Source organism: Gobio gobio (genome assembly GCF_949357685.1).
Source record: "Gobio gobio genome assembly, chromosome: 20".
Taxonomy (NCBI): Eukaryota; Metazoa; Chordata; class Actinopteri; order Cypriniformes; family Gobionidae; genus Gobio; species Gobio gobio.
The window spans coordinates 8707192-8723956 of NC_137113.1; positions in this window are offsets into that span (position 1 = coordinate 8707192).

The following is a 16765-nucleotide window of genomic DNA, read 5'->3' on the forward strand; positions in this document are numbered from 1 at the left end:
ATTCCGCTAATCTTTCTTTCAGAGATACTGTTTTGCCAATAGTTCCTCTGCCCAAAGACCACCATTACACAGGACGAAACTTGGCCAACCACACTCACCTCACAAGCGATGTTTTACCTCTTCATAATGCCGGAAGAGACTGGGCTGAGATGATCTGTCTACACCGGCCTGCCAACATCGCTCTCCAGGGAGGCTAATTATGGGATCGAAAGAGTCAGATCTACCGGATATCATGACAATGCTTGGTTGTCATGTGTTCTGTGAGGGAGGACAAAAGTGACTTTTGAGGAGGATGTAAGGCTGGGGTAATGAACACTTGGGATCTGAATGTTCTGAATGTAGTGAGCCTGTCTTGCATTACAGATTTGGAATGTTTTTTTATTAGATTTTTGTACATGTTAGAGAGTTGTACTTTGTATTTTGTTGTACTGCTGTCCAATGACAACAATAAATCAAATCAACTCAAACGTTTTACATAGGCATCAACTTTGTGTGTCGTACAAATAATTGAGTGGAAGTCTTTATAAACAGTACAGGAACTGGAATTTTCTGCCAGGACATTATCCATTAAGACATTATTTCCTTTAACCCTAAAATGTAACACAATGCAATGTACAGTGGGGAGAACAAGTATTTGATACACTGCCGATTTTGCAGGTTTGCCCTCTTACAAAGCATGTAGAAGTCTGTAATTTTTATCATAGGTACTCTTCAAATGTGAGTGACGGAATCTAAACAAAAAAAATCCATAAAATCGCATTGTATGATTTTTAAGTAATTAATTTGCATTTTATTGCATGACATAAGTATTTGATACATCAGAAAAGCAGAACTTAATATTTGGTACAGAAACCTTTGTTTGCAATTACAGAGATCATACGTTTCCTGTAGTTCTTGACCAGGTTGTCACACACTGCAGCAGGGATTTTGGCCCACTCCTCCATACAGACCTTCTCCAGATCCTTCAGGTTTCGGGGCTGTCGCTGGGCAATATAGACTTTCAGCTCCCTCCAAAGATTTTCTATTGGGTTCAGGTCTAGAGACTGGCTAGGCCACTCCAGGACCTTGAGATGCTTCTTACGGAGCCACTCCTTAGTTGCCCTGGCTGTGTGTCATGCTAGAAGACCCAGCTACGACCCATCTTATTTGCTCTTACTGAGGGAAGGAGGTTGTTGGCCAAGAACTTGTGATACATGGCCCCATCCATCCTCCCCTCAATACGGTGCAGTCGTCTTGTCAACTTTGCAGAAAAGCATCCCCAAATAATGATGTTTCCACCTCCATGCTTCACGGTTGGGAGTGTTCTTGCTGTTGTACTCATCCTTCTTCTTCCTCCAAACCCGGCAAGTGGAGTTTAGACCAAAAAGCTCTATTTTTGTCTCATCAGACCACATGACCTTCTCCCATTCCTCCTCTGGATCATCCAGATGGTCATTGGCAAACTTCAGACGGGCCTGGACATGCGCTGGCTTGAGAAGGGGGACCTTGCGTGCGCTGCAGGATTTTAATCCATGACGGCGTAGTGTGTTACTAATGGTTTTCTTTGAGACTGTGGTCCCAGCTCTCTTCAGGTCATTGACCAGGTCCTGCCGTGTAGTTCTGGGCTGATCCCTCACCTTCCTCATGATCATTGATGCCCCACGAGGTGAGATCTTACATGGTGCCCCAGACCAAGGGAGATTGACCGTCATCTTGAACTTCTTCCATTTTCTAATTATTGCGCCAACAGTTGTTGCCTTCTCACCAAGCTGCTTTATTGTCCTGTAGCCTTCTCTAACAGTTGAAGTGTACTTATGATTAAAAATGACAGACCTCTACATGCTTTGTAAGTGGGAAAACCTGCAAAATCGGCAGTGTATCAAATACTTGTTCTCCCCACTGAATATTTTAAAGTACAGGTAAAATGAAACTTTCTGAAACGATTGATTTTGATAGTCCACCTTAGAAATTACTAACTATAAGTAACTTTGCAACTTCATGTCAATTTCCAGTCATTAGAGTATTAGTAGACTGCCTGCTTAATATCTGCTAACGCTTTATTTTGATGCTCCCCAACAGACATTCTACTGACTATAAGTAGTTTTGCAACTACATGTCAATTTATTCTAAACCCAACCCTAACCTACAGTCTACTAGTACTCTAATGAAGTTACAGTTGTGGTCAGAATTAGTGGCACCCCTGGTAAATATGATCAAAGATGGCTATACAAATAAGTCTTTTGATATTTCATTCTAAACATTTACAAAAAACTAAATGATGTTTTATTAACAAGGTTCGGGGGGAGCACGTTTAGATAATTAACACGAGTGGAGAGCACTCAGCCAATCAACAATAAGAGGTATATATATTCAGCAGTCTTACCTCTGTTTGTTGACAGTTGTCAGCATCCCTCCACCACCCCTTCTCCACACGTTTAGTTCTAACCACTTACATACTCAGGGGAGTACCCCGGGTTCGGGCCAAATTCCGAGCTCGGAGCCCTGCTCCCAGACAGCACGCCAAATACAAATTTAAATTTACTCCCTCTAAATTATATCTGTGTGAACTCGTGAACCTTTCATTGAAATAAAAGAGTTGAAAGAGGGTGGAAACGCACATTATGAAATAAATGCTTTTCTCCAAAACACATTGGCCATAATTATTGGCACCCTTTTATTAAATACTTTTTGCAACCTCCTTTTCCCAGGATAACCACTCTGAGTCTTTTCTTATAATGCCTGATGAGTTTGGAGAACACCTGACAAGAGATCAGACACCTTTCCTTCATACAGAATTTCTCCAGACCCTTCAGAGTCCCAGCTCCATGTTGCTGCTTCTTCTCTTAATAATAATAATAATTTGTTTCATTTATATAGAACTTTTTTGGGTACTCAAAGAGCTTTACATATTGAAGGGGGGAATCTCCTCAACCACCGCCAATGTGCTGCATCCACCTGGATGATGCGACGGCAGCCATATTGTGCCAGAACGTCCACCACACAGTGGACGTAAAATAAAGTATTCTCGTCCACCCAGCTGATTGATGGAGAGGAGACAGAATTTCAGTTCACCCCACTCATTTTCTATAGGGTTCAGGTCAGGGAACTGGGATGGCCATGGCAGAAGCTTCATTTTGTGCTCAGTGACACATTTTTGTGTTGATTTTGAACCACGGCCCATTATAAGATTTCTAGCAGAGGCTGTCAGGTTTTGATTTTTTAATCAAGGTTTTGATTTTTTTTGAATCAATCATGTATCTGAACAAGAAAAATAGACCCACAACATTAAAGATCCAGCAGTATAAATAACTGTGGGCATGGGGTACTTTTTATCCCTGTTTGCACCAAACACATCGGCTGGGTTTGATGCCAAAAAGCTATTTGACAACTGACTGGAGTTTGTTTTTGGAAACCCTCCCAAACAACTTGTGTAGGGGTTGTATGATTTTTTTACTCAACTAATCTCAATGCAATTTGCCATCTGTGATCCTTGGAGTGTCTTTGGCCACTCAAACTCTCCTCCTCACCATGCATTCGGACAATATAGACACACGACCAGGCAGATTCGTAACATCTTTAGTTAATTGGAACTTTTTAATTATTGCCCTGATTGTGGAAATGGGAATTTTCATTGGGAATTTGCAGCCACTTTCAATTTTGTGAAGCTCTATTCTTTGGTTTTACTCACTGTTATAAATTTAAAAGCTAAAAAGCATTTGGTAAAACATGTATTTTACTGACATTTCTACACTCTAAAAGCGTTTACTATGATTTACTCAATTTTTTTGTTGAAACATTTTTACACTAATAAAATTGAGTACATTTTAAAGCAGTGTAATCAATTACATACCCTGTATAAGTTGAACAAATGCAAGTAAAAAAATTAAGTAGATCTGAGTAACTACATTTGGCACAGTTACAAATAAAATTTAGTAGAAAAAATTGAAAAACATTTAAAAAACAATATTTATAAGTAATATTAATGTTTTTTTTTTATTCATAGTAATATTAACTCTTATAGTATAACTTTAATATTAACTTTCATTTCCTCTAAACCTTTGTAAAATACTACACACAACCACACTTATACACGACATTGGCCTTTATTGTCGATGAGTACAGCAATACAGCATATATTACAGTTTTGACATGTATACAATATTGGCAACATTTAATCTCATGTAACAAACATTTTAGAAGTAATTCAAGTGTAATCAACCTGTCTGTTAGCCCATTTCCACTGTATCAGCGCTGTTTCTCGAGCCTGAGATGGACTCGCGCTCTGCGGGTGGACTTTGAACTTTAGACTGCAGTCCACCGTTTCACTCATAGCTCAAAGATGCTGCAACGCGCCTGACTCCATAACCTGCCAATAAACAAACAGTGCACAGTTTTAAGAACATTTTATCATCCAAATTAATTATATTCATTATCTTAAGGAATAAAGTCGTGTGTTTGGCTTCAAAGACAGATACCACACCCATTTAGGTGACTCGCATTGCGTCCCTGTATGTTGTTTTGTATTAAATAAAATTATTTTAAGCACAGTAATGATTTTATAGATAAAATAAAGCACACCAACCTGAATTTCACTGAGGAAATGTTCCAGTTCTGCGATGCTGAGAAGAAGGAACTGCTCTGGAGACTGAAGAGAATTCAAACAGCCCGCGCTCACTCAACCGTTGAGCCGTGGTCACGTCAAGGGGCGGGGAAGGGGTGCAGTGTTATAATCGAGTAAAGTTACTCAATTTCTTCAGTGTGTGTTAAAGATTAATAATCTTGATTTGAATTAAGTAATATTTGTGGTTCTTGAAACAGATCGATTTAATTCTCCTTTCTCAAATATTTTGATGGAAATTTCACAAAAATATATTAAGTATATTTTAAATAAATAATTGGTTATTCGAACACTAAATTATTTTAGTGGAAAAAACTTAAATATTACTGTTAATTTGAGACAAAATTAACTGTTGGATTTTTTGTCAATTATTTTGGTATGTTCAACTCAAAACATCAAGTAAATGATATTTAGAGATTTTATTAAGTTAATAAAGTTAACTATTACTGTGATATTTACTAAGCCACTGAATTATTTTTTAGAGTGTAGACACATTCATTATTATGATCCCCATTACAATGCATTATGGGGTTAAATTCTCTGTGAAGAATACAGTCCCTTTCGACCTTCACATTGTGAGCACACCTTCTGTATGATTCTTTAAAAAGCAGCTACTAGGTTTCAGAAAAAAAGGCGTACGATCTCATTTTAATTTGAGTTGGAATTTTCACTATTTGTGTGACATATAAATATATATATATATATAGTGTTTTTTTTCTTCTCTAGATGGAAATATATCTGAATGGTAATGAAAGTCTGTATTAGTCATAATGTGAGCAAGAGTGTAGATTCCTTGGGTCTTTTAGCACCTGTTTGACAAGATTTTTATTTACTTGTAATATTTTTCTGTTTTGCCCTTTTTTCAGTTTTTAGACACACTTCAGATGCATGTGTGTGCGTGAAAGAGGGAGTGAGAGGGAGTTTTATTATCATCCTAATTTAGCTGCTCAGTTATGTGTGGAAAAGAGCACTCTCAAAATCCATTAATGTACTTAGTCTATCTCCAGAGATAATATGTATATATTTCATAGAGTAGGCCTATATTGTTTGTGCCTGAAGTAATTCGGAGAAGGATATTTTACACACAAAGAGCAACTAATGAGCGGGGAAATTAAAAACATTGAAGAATAATTGTAAAGGTACAGTCTTTTACTTCTGAAACAACCACTAATAGTTGCCAGACACCAAACACTCTTGTGAACATGTAACCTAATTGTGTGTGCATCATTAGTGTCAAAAATAAAGACTTTTTTTTTTTTTTTTTACCATCGGCTGTTAATCATACAATATAGCCTTGACCCAAACTAACACCATCAGAGTTTGAGATGCTCAAGCAAACAGAATAATGTTTTGAAAGTACCACACAGCCACAGTGTTAAACTTTCTTGGAGAATTTACCTACAAATACCTAACTTACAGCTGTAAATTAAAGTATTTTTACATTTAAAAAGACACACATTACCTTTAAACAATTGTATTCTTTATTTGTGTAGAGAATTAATGTAGAAGAAGATTTAGAATAACTTTTAGCTCAGGTTTATATATATAACTATGAATGTCCAATTTGATCAGTATACATTTCTTAAAAAAACATTACCGTCCTCAAACTTTTGAACAGCAGTGTATGGACACTTGCAATGAGATCCAACTTATATGCTTTTTTTTATAAGTTTTTCCTGTATATCTTGACTTTAAAGACCTGTTGTCTTCTTGACAGATGTGATTACCATGAAATAGAAAAGAGCTGCATGAACATTCTCACAACTAAGCACTGTTACTAAACATTTTTGGCATTTTTTTTTTTGCCCGTTTGCGTTTTTATTGTTTTACTACTTACAAAATTATTTTAAGTATATATCAATATATTATTTACAATACACAATGTGTTTTTGTTATTATATTTTTAAGGGGGGACAACCCCACCACCGGCAGTGGCTCAGTGGTTCATGTAGGTTGTCTACAAACTGGAAGGTTGGTGGTTCGATCCCCGGTTCCACCTGACCAAGTGCCGAGGTGTCCATGAGCAAGACACCTAACCCCAGCTGCTCCCGACGAGCTGGATGGCGCCTTGCATGGCTGACACCGCCGTCAGTGTGTGAATGAGTGTATGAATGGGTGAATGTGAGGCAAATGTAAAGTGCTTTGGATGGCCGTAGGTCTGTTAAAAGCGCTATATAAATGCAGTCCATTTACCATTTACTCATTCATTTCACATTTGCATCGCTGTCATGAAGGCGTTGCAGCAGAAAGCCTCCTGTTTAAATTCTAAGGGTCATAGAGAAGTTAGAAAATGGTTGTGTAGGATTAAATTACATTTGTGTCTTTGGAGAAGAGACTTTGACTAACGATATGTGGACCTTGGGGGAAAAAAATGTGTGATATGACCCTTTGAAAGGAAGACCGGCCATGGGAACCTGTGGGACACCTGCTGCTGCAACTCATATGGCATGCACAGATGAATTCACAGAATCTTTTTGTGTGTCACTGACTTTCAGATGAGTTTCATCTCCGACAGGAGAGGCTGATTGCATTTCTGAATCTTCAGGTTACTTTTTTCTCTCCTTCATCTGTCTCTCCTTTTCTCTGTTTCTTCTGTGAATTTTTTTTTCTTTGATGGTGGTCTCTGTTTAATATCTTTCCAGGCTTACCTGTAATATATGAACATTAATATATTAGAGTGATATCACATGCATTTGCTTTGATTTGAAAGGATCCCTATAGTCATATTTTGTTTTGTTAATTTAGATTCACTATGACCGTAAACAGTTGGAGAAAGGACTTGAGAGGACATCATGAATGTATTTATAGATGAGATTGCTGTTGTGAATTATTCATTGGTGCATGTTATTCTTAATAAAACAAATTGTTATGTGAAACAACTTTCCTTTTTAGCTTGTTTAGCTAATGCCTTTTTACTTTTCAACCCCTCCCATTCCCACTCTTCTTGATCCACAGCGACTAAAATTAAATCCTGTGCTATATAATGCAAAATATTGTTTTCAATATTAAAAGGTAAAGAAAAATGTGGCTTTAAGACCAGGAACATTTTTATAGAAATTAAATGGGTCCGGTCAATCCATTGTCACATGCTGAGATTCCTCAAGGGACACGTAAAAGGGTTAGTTCACCCAAAAATTAAAATGTTGTCATTAATTACTCAGCCTCATGTTGTTCCAAACCCGTAATACTTATATTTATAGTGATTGCTATCCATCCATTGACAGTCTACGCAACTGACACTTTGACACTTCAAAAAGTCAACAGAGTTCGTAAAACGAATACATATGAATTGAGTGGTTTAGAACATTTTCTGAAGAGACACGATTGCTTTCTACGTTGAACAGATTGAATTTAGACTTTTATTTATATATAAACATTGATAAGAAAACATAAACACAAGCTCAACAGAACCTGCTTGACACGCAAGAACAAACCTCATTGGTTCTTGGGGAAGCTCAAACGTGCTGCGTAACACGAGAATGAACCTCATTGGTTCTTGGGGAAGCTCAAACGTGCTGCGTAACACGAGAATGAACCTCATTGGTTCTTGGGGAAGCTCAAACGTGCTGCGTAACACGAGAATGAACCTCATTGGTTCTTGAGGAAGCTCAAACGTGCTACCTAAAACGAGAATAAACCTCATTGGTTCTTGGGGAAGCTCAAACGTGCTGCGTAACACGAGAATGAACCTCATTGGTTCTTGAGGAAGCTCAAACGTGCTGCGTAACACGAGAATAAACCTCATTGGTTCTTGGGGAAGCTCAAACGTGCTGCGTAACACGAGAATGAACCTCATTGGTTCTTGAGGAAGCTCAAACGTGCTACCTAAAACGAGAATAAACCTCATTGGTTCTTGGAGAAGCTCAAACGTGCTGCGTAACACGAGAATGAACCTCATTGGTTCTTGAGGAAGCTCAAACGTGCTGCGTGACACGAGAATGAACCTCATTGGTTCTTGGGGAAGCTCAAACGTGCTGCGTAACACGAGAATGAACCTCATTGGTTCTCGGGGAAGCTCAAACGTGCTGCGTAACACAAGAATAAACCTCATTGGTTCTTGGGGAAGCTCAAACGTGCTGCGTAACACGAGAATGAACCTCATTGGTTCCTACAGAAGCTCAAACCTGCTGCCTAACACGAGAATAAACCTCATTGGTTCTTGGGGAAGCTCAAACGTGCTGCGTAACACGAGAATGAACCTCATTGGTTCTTGAGGAAGCTCAAACGTGCTGCCTAACACGAGAATAAACCTCATTGGTTCTTGGGGAAGCTCAAACGTGCTGCGTAACACGAGAATGAACCTCATTGGTTCCTACTGAAGCTTTAAACGTGCTGCCTAACACGAGAATAAACCTCATTGGTTCTTGGGGAAGCTCAAACGTGCTGCGTAACACGAGAATGAACCTCATTGGTTCTTGGGGAAGCTCAAACGTGCTGCGTAACACGAGAATGAACCTCATTGGTTCTTGAGGAAGCTCAAACGTGCTGCCTAACACGAGAATGAACCTCATTGGTTCTTGGGGAAGCTCAAACGTGCTGCCTAACACGAGAATGAACCTCATTGGTTCCTACTGAAGCTTTAAACGTGCTGCCTAACACGAGAATAAACCTCATTGGTTCTTGCGGAAGCTCAAACGTGCTGCAGTTCTCACACGTCAAGTGAACATGCTTGAGCTTCCGTTTACCATATCTGACGTGTGCAATGATGAATGTTTATATGTGAATAAAAACCTAAATTAAATCTGTTCATTATATAAAGCGATCGAGTCTCTTCAGAATTTTTGGACTAAACCACCAATCATATGGAACAGTTTTCAAAACTCTTTATGAATGTTTTGAAGCATCCCAGTGGTAGTAGCGTAGTTGTCGATAGAGGGAGAGAAATCGCTCAGATTTTATTAAAAATATCTTAATTTGTGTTCTGAAGATGAACGACAGTCTTGCAGGTTTGGAACAACATGAGTAAATAATGACAGAATTTTTGGGTGAACTATCCCTTTAATTGTTTAAGGGCTCTGTGTGGGTGGCGTATTGACCAAACTTATGTCAGAAACAGCGAGAAATCCTTAAAAGGGGAGGAAGAGGAAGATAAACTATATGGAGCTTATATCTTTGTTTTTTTTGCTGTTCCAGGAATAAAAAAGAAATGTATTTGGGCTTCCAGACAGTCTGAATTTCTCACAAGAATAGCAGCGTCCCTTTGAAAGCCATAAAAAGATTTTTTTTATTTTTTTATTGAGCAGATCTGGCCCTATGCAGTTGTATAAACAGATATAGTCACTCAGATTTCCATAGTAGCTTGGTGACTGACCCATGAGCCAGAACGGAGAGGGAACTGGGCTCTTGTTTTCTTCTCTGCATTGCATCAGGGATTCTATCCCTCTATCCACACATCCATTCCTGCATCCAAACCTGATCTTGCGAGAAAATCATCAAGTGAAACGAATCTATAGCTTGCAGAGGTGTACACCTCAATGTTAAAGTTCATGCAAGTTTACTCCAAGTTCAAAAGTGTGGACGAGTGACTTGGTACATAATGTCTCTTTCTAGGCTGTGCTGCAAATGTTCCAGCATCACGGGGAACAATCAAATAGGCCTTTTTGTCCTGGCAACCTGTGCTTAAGAGGGGCATTCTTTGCTATTCGGCTGCAGGAAAGAAATTGTAAGAACACTGTCATTTTTACCTCTTTATTCATCAGCATCTCTGAGCATTTCACATGTACTTATCCTTCAAAAACACCACGAAAACCTTCACAGCTTGGCAAAGGTTTGTGTAACAATTTGGTTATTTACAGTTTTAGTCTTCAATTTAAAAGAATGATATATAATAAAGGACATCGGTGAGCTTTTTCATGTGTTATTTTCATTTCCAGGTTTAAATTCAAGATTTCTCTACACTGATTTATATAGGTGTTCTGAATCGATGTACACAGTTTGGAAAAACTATTTTTTGAAAGAAGACTCTTCTCACCAAGGCTGAAATTCTTTGATCAAAAATACAGTAAAAAACTGTAATATTCTGAAATATTATTACCATTTAAAATAACTGTTTTCTATTTGAATACATTTTAAAATATGATGTATTCCTGTGATGCAAAGCTGAATTGTCAGCATCATTACTCCCGTCACATGATCCTTCAGAAATCATTCTAATATGATGATTTGCTGCTCAATTATTAATAATGGTTCTTATTTTCATCCTTTTTAAAAATATTGCAGCTGATTCATATTTTTGTGGAAAACATGATGCACTTTATTTCAGGATTCTCTGATAAATAAAAAGTTCAAAAGAACAACATTCATTTGAAAAATAATGTAATATTATACATTTCTTCACTCTCATTTTTGATCATTTTAATGCATCCTTGCTGAATAAAACTACTCTTTATTTTCTTATTTCAAACTCTTGACCGCAATGCAAATATGTCTGTTTTCACTAAGATTAAAGGAGGTTGTGATCCAGTAGTAATTTGTCGTTGATGACACTGAGGCTGCTTGTGTATTTTACAGGAGACAAGTCTTTATGTTTATCTATGTCTGCTTCATGTAAGCACGATTGACCTATGTCAGAATTTTTTGCTCAGGTAAACACAAGGACCCTCGGGTGGGCATCAAAAGTCATGGGTCAGAGCCCAAATGTTTTTCAGCATGACATTTACAGAAGAAAGCTTTAAAAACAAAGCTGCATGCGCACCCTTGGGCAACTGCTTTAACACTGAGAGTCTGGCTGAAATTATATTTCCTTACATAGTGTTTATATATATAGAGAGAGATGTTACTTGAGCACCAAATCCAGGATCATGTGACACTGAAGACTGGATAATTTACATATATATATATATATATACAGTAGGGGTGTAACGATTCGTTTTAACAACGATTCGATTCGTATCACGATTTGAGGTTGTCGATACGATTCAAGGACGATATTGGTTCATTTAGAACGATACGATCCGAAACGATTCAGTGACTTGAAATCGATTCAGTAACTTTTTAGCCAAAAATTGTGTGACTGAAATAAATATCTGGAGACTGCTCAATGCAGGTGAAGTTTCCTAGATTCCTGTTGTTTCTTGTAAGGGAATCAGGTATCAATTAATTATGGATATAAACAAACAAGTAAACAACAATTAATGGCAAATGCATTCAAATTTTATTTGAATAAAGTGCAACCAACAGTTTAGGTTGAATTAAAAGGAAGTTAACCTTTTCTGCTCTCATTTTCAATTTTCAATACATTTTCAATAAAAGCACAGTAAGTGCAACCAACATTTCAACAGTAGGTTAACCTGCTACTTCTGCTTTTGTTTTCCAACATAAAAATATTACAATATTAGTATAAAAAATAAAGTGCAACTAACTACTCTTCAGGTTTAATTAATAGTAGGTTTACCTGCTACTTTTGCTGTTGTTTTACAACATTAAAATAATACAAATACAATATTAATATCAAAAATAAAGTGCAACCAACATTTCTTCAGGTTGAATAAACTGGCTGAACCTGCTACTACTCTCAGTTTAATAAACAAACAATATTTAACAAAGATAAAGTGTAACCAACTACTCTTCAATGACTCTACAGATTTCTTTTTCAAAAATATCAACATGATCTGACCGCAGAACACTTCTCTGTGCGTTCACTATGTCGCCAGCAGTACTAAAACTCGCTCTGCAGGCACACTGGTGTCAGGAATGCACAGGTGACAAGCAAGGGTTGAAAGTACAGGTAAAACGTTACTAACTTAGCTCTTTCTCCTGGTGGCTTGATAATTTCTCGCACGTTGGCTTCTCTGTCATCCGCCATGCTGTTTTGTTTTCTTTGCGCTGCTGCTGGTGCGTGCGTTGCGATGATGTCACAGATAGGCAGACTTAATCGAGTAACGTTTAACGGCTTTATCATTATCATATATCCATATAAAGTCTGACGTGCTTAAATCCAATGCGTTATTTCCCATGATCGATACAATCGATTGATTACCTTTTAAAACGATGTTAGATCGATATATGTCGTCCGGAAGGCCATCTTGCCGAGCACAGATCGATGTAGTTAGATCATAGGAAAATAAATCGATACATCGATGTAGTAGATGAATCGTTACACCCCTAATATACAGTATATACACTGAAAAAAAGTGTGTTGGATTTACATGATTTAATTGTGTACATCGGTCCCACATGAATCAATTAAGTTAAACAAACATAATTTGTTCATGTAACTTCAACATCATAGAATTAATACATTTTAAGTGATTTAATTAAGTAGTCTCAAATTGACTTTTAAATGGCTCCCTGACATGATTCAGGCATTGAATTTCATATATTCATTCATCCACTTTTTTCATATACAATTTCATATATTTTGATGTTACAATACTGAATCATAATACTGCACTAGCTAGTTGACAAACTTATAGCTAGTAACACACATTCATTTCTTAAATGCTAAGCATTTAAATCTCCTTCAGCAAAGCCATTCTGACATTATTTGTTTTAGTCCACATCCTAAGCAAATGCTCCACACTGTAAAAAATACTGTTCCCGTTTTACTCAATAAAATTGAGGCAACTATTTGCATCAGCTTTCTGAGTATTTTAAACTCATTTTATTTGTGTTTATCCTATTAGACTTTTCATGTTTTCAACTTGGACTCTTAAGTAATAGCAACTCAATTTGATCAATTTAGAGAACAGTAATTCAGTCATCTAATTAAAACAATGTTTCGAACAATGTTAAACAAATAAAATTCAAATACATCATAATTATTACATCAGCTGATAAAAAAATGATCACTGATAAGAGTGAACACCAAAACCTTTGTTCATCTTCAGACACAAATTAATATATTTTTGATGAAATCCCAGAGCTCTCTGATCCCTCCATAGAGAACAATGTGATGAACACTTTCAAGGCCCTAAAGTATAGGAAAGACATAATTAAAATAGTCCATGTGTCTCCAGTGCTTCAAACTTAATGTTATGAAGCCACGAGAATACTTTTTGTGCGCAAAAACAAACCAAAATACTGACTTTATTCAGCAATTTAGCTTTTGCCTGTTAGCGTTAGCCAAGCCGTGTAATTCAAGGCAAATTTAAGAATTTATCAATACAAACATTTAGCTTTATCCTTGCTATATTTAAAGCATCAAACCATTGAACAGTTCATATTTAATGTCATTCATTTAGGGTCGTTGGGTTGCCAGCAGTGCAAATTCAGTCCTGTCACCCATTAAAATGGCATCTGTCATGAACATTTGTGTTTTTGCAACAGCCAAATCCACTTGTTTAGACTTTTAAATAAATTTTACTTAAAAAGTATCTCGAAAAGGCACACATCTAAAAAGCCTAGTAAACATGTGTGTGTGTATTTATATATATATATATATATATAAATTCTCCAGTCTTCAGTGTCATGATCCTCAATTTGGTGCTCAAGTAACATCTCTTATTATTATGAATTTTGAAAACAGTTATGCTCCTTAATATTTTGTATTTGTGTGTGTAAGAGAGTATGGGACATGGTGGAAAAAAAAATAGGGAAGAAAAATCATATGTCAACGATTTAGTTTGCATTCCCCAGAGAAACTTTTGAACTTTGTTTGAACTTTTGAGTTGAAAGTTGATCAAGGGAACGTTTGCAAAAGCATTAAAATATGTTTTTCCACCACCATGTCAATTTAAGGGCTCTGTAAGAGAGACACAGTCAGTTAAAATGGTTTACAAGCTTACTTACTAAGTCTATAATCAATTGCTTTCACATTGTGGTCAAAATGGCCGCATTTTCTGTGTGATATCTGTACAAAATACATTATTTTAATAATTTTTTATTTGCTTGATGATTACTTGTAAAGCAGCAAATACACTTTTTTTCTTTATTTATAGACTGCTGGAGATCTGCTGGAGATCATCCATCTTCATGACTCTTTTTTTTTAGTTTCTCTCTCAGCTCTCAGCTGATCTGGCATCTCAAACGGGCCTAGTTTTCCCCCAGATGGTGTAGTTACGGCATCTACCAGCAGGGGTGAAGTAGTCCATGCTACCCATTCACTTTGCCTTTAATAAATGACATCATAATCCAGGAAGTGACATCACTTTGTAGGGAAAACAACAGCTCAAACATTAGTAAGTATCAGCAATGAATTGGATGAGATTAGTGCTGGTTTAATTTGACTGTAAATGCTAATAATAATGTTGAAATCCAAATTGTATTTCTGAACAGACCTCTCTCTTTTTGTCTTTGCCTACTCATCATTCGCCCTCTTTTTCTCTCTACTCCAGTCCATAACTCTCTCTCTCCGGGGCTTCATATGTTGTCAGGCAATCAAGTATTTATTTGTGCCACTCAATCTGCAGGTAAGACTTTTCATTGCGTGTCTGTAGCCTTTGTTTTATTCATCTGGGCACATTTCACAGAGGACAGCTGCTTAAAAATTCATCCTGTCTTGTGCACCTTGATTCCTGGTGTACGAATGAGAATGTCAGAATAAAAGAAAGTGACAATAAAGCCCTGATCTTCCCCACTGAGAGTTGTGCGCATCCGAGGCCTCGACTGATAAAGCTCAATCATTCGTGCAATCCGTGGACCAAAATACAGCAAGCTCTCCGAAACAACAGCTTCACTTATTCAACAGCTTTCAATCCTGGGTTGGATATCAAAATTCTGACAACACAGAAGATCACTTTTCAAAGCTAGCAGCTTCTGTTTTAGATCAGCCCAGCTGTCATTTTACCTGAAGCTTTTGGGTCCGCATGAGCCCGTCGACACCGCTTGTGTTCGGTTTGTTACCCGCGTGCCTTTTCAGACAGAGCGGAAAATAAATTTGACCTACATAGACGACTGGACAAACCGTTATTGTGCAACTGCAAAGAGAGACGAATAAAGCGAGCATAGATGACAAATTCTATAAATCGATGAATGATGGCCAGTCATTTTCTCAAAGCTCTTCTCAATGGAATGACAATGGATCTTTTGGTGTGCCGTTATGGTCAGTTAGTTGTTTTCTATTTGGAAAAGGGATTAACACTTTTCACTGTCACAAGAGAAGCGATGAGATGAGAAGCCAAATATTTCTAGAACTCTCTATATGAAAGTTTACTGCAGTGAAGAGTTTTGATTCTCTCCCTGAAGAGGCTGGTGCGCTCCTAATCGTTTGATACAGTGCAGGTTGGAGTGTGTAGATAGAAAAACCTTACGAGGTGATTTATCTGTATGGATCGGCTGTCAAAGAGATAAATCGAGGGAGGCATTAGGTGGAAACATCATATAGCGCATTGTATGTAGTAGGTTTGGCTCTGGCGTTTGGAAATATTACACCATAACTTTTACAACCAATACATCGAACTTGGCTTTTGTAAACTGTGAGAGATTCAAGTGAAAATAGTATATAAATAATACTAAAATAACACTGTTTGTACAACATCAATGTGTGGGCACGTTCTAGAACATTTACACTTCTATTACAACTTTTTGTTCAGGCTCAAATTTGTTTTGTTATTATTTTTATAAATTAGATCATGCTTAACGTAATTTATTTATTTAATGTATTCACTGTCATTGTTAGATCCTACAGTTGTTGCTGCTCCCTCTGGTTCGTTTAGAGCCTTTAAGATGTTACTTCATACGTGATGTGACATGATGAATGTCTTTTTATTGAAGTTTTTAATACTATTGGTCCATATATTTTATCGATTAGAAACAAAAGTTTGGCTGAGGGTTGTGTACCACCGAGTTTGAAACAGTGGAACATTGTGGAGCCCTTGTTAAAGAAACCTGGTCTACAACTTTCTGTCCTTAAAAGTTCTCGTACTATTTCTAAACGTCCTTTCATTGCAGAAATCCTAGAAACGGTTGTATTTTGTCAGCTTCATTAAATTTCAGTCAGGTTTCAGAACTGGTCATAGTACTGAATCTGCCTTTATTAGAAGTTGACAAGGGAAACTGTGTTGGACTTGACCTGAGTGTGGCTTTTGACACGCTGGATCATGTTATTTTGTTAGAGGCGATGTGTTGGAGTAAAATGGAGGCTTTACGTTGGTTCCGTTCTTACCTGGAGGGTAGAACATTTGCTGTAAAGACTGGGAATCATAATTCTTTTGCTGATCCTATAAATTACGGAGTACCTCAGGGCTCGATTTTAGGGCCGTTTTCTCTTTGCATGATTCCGCTGGGCTC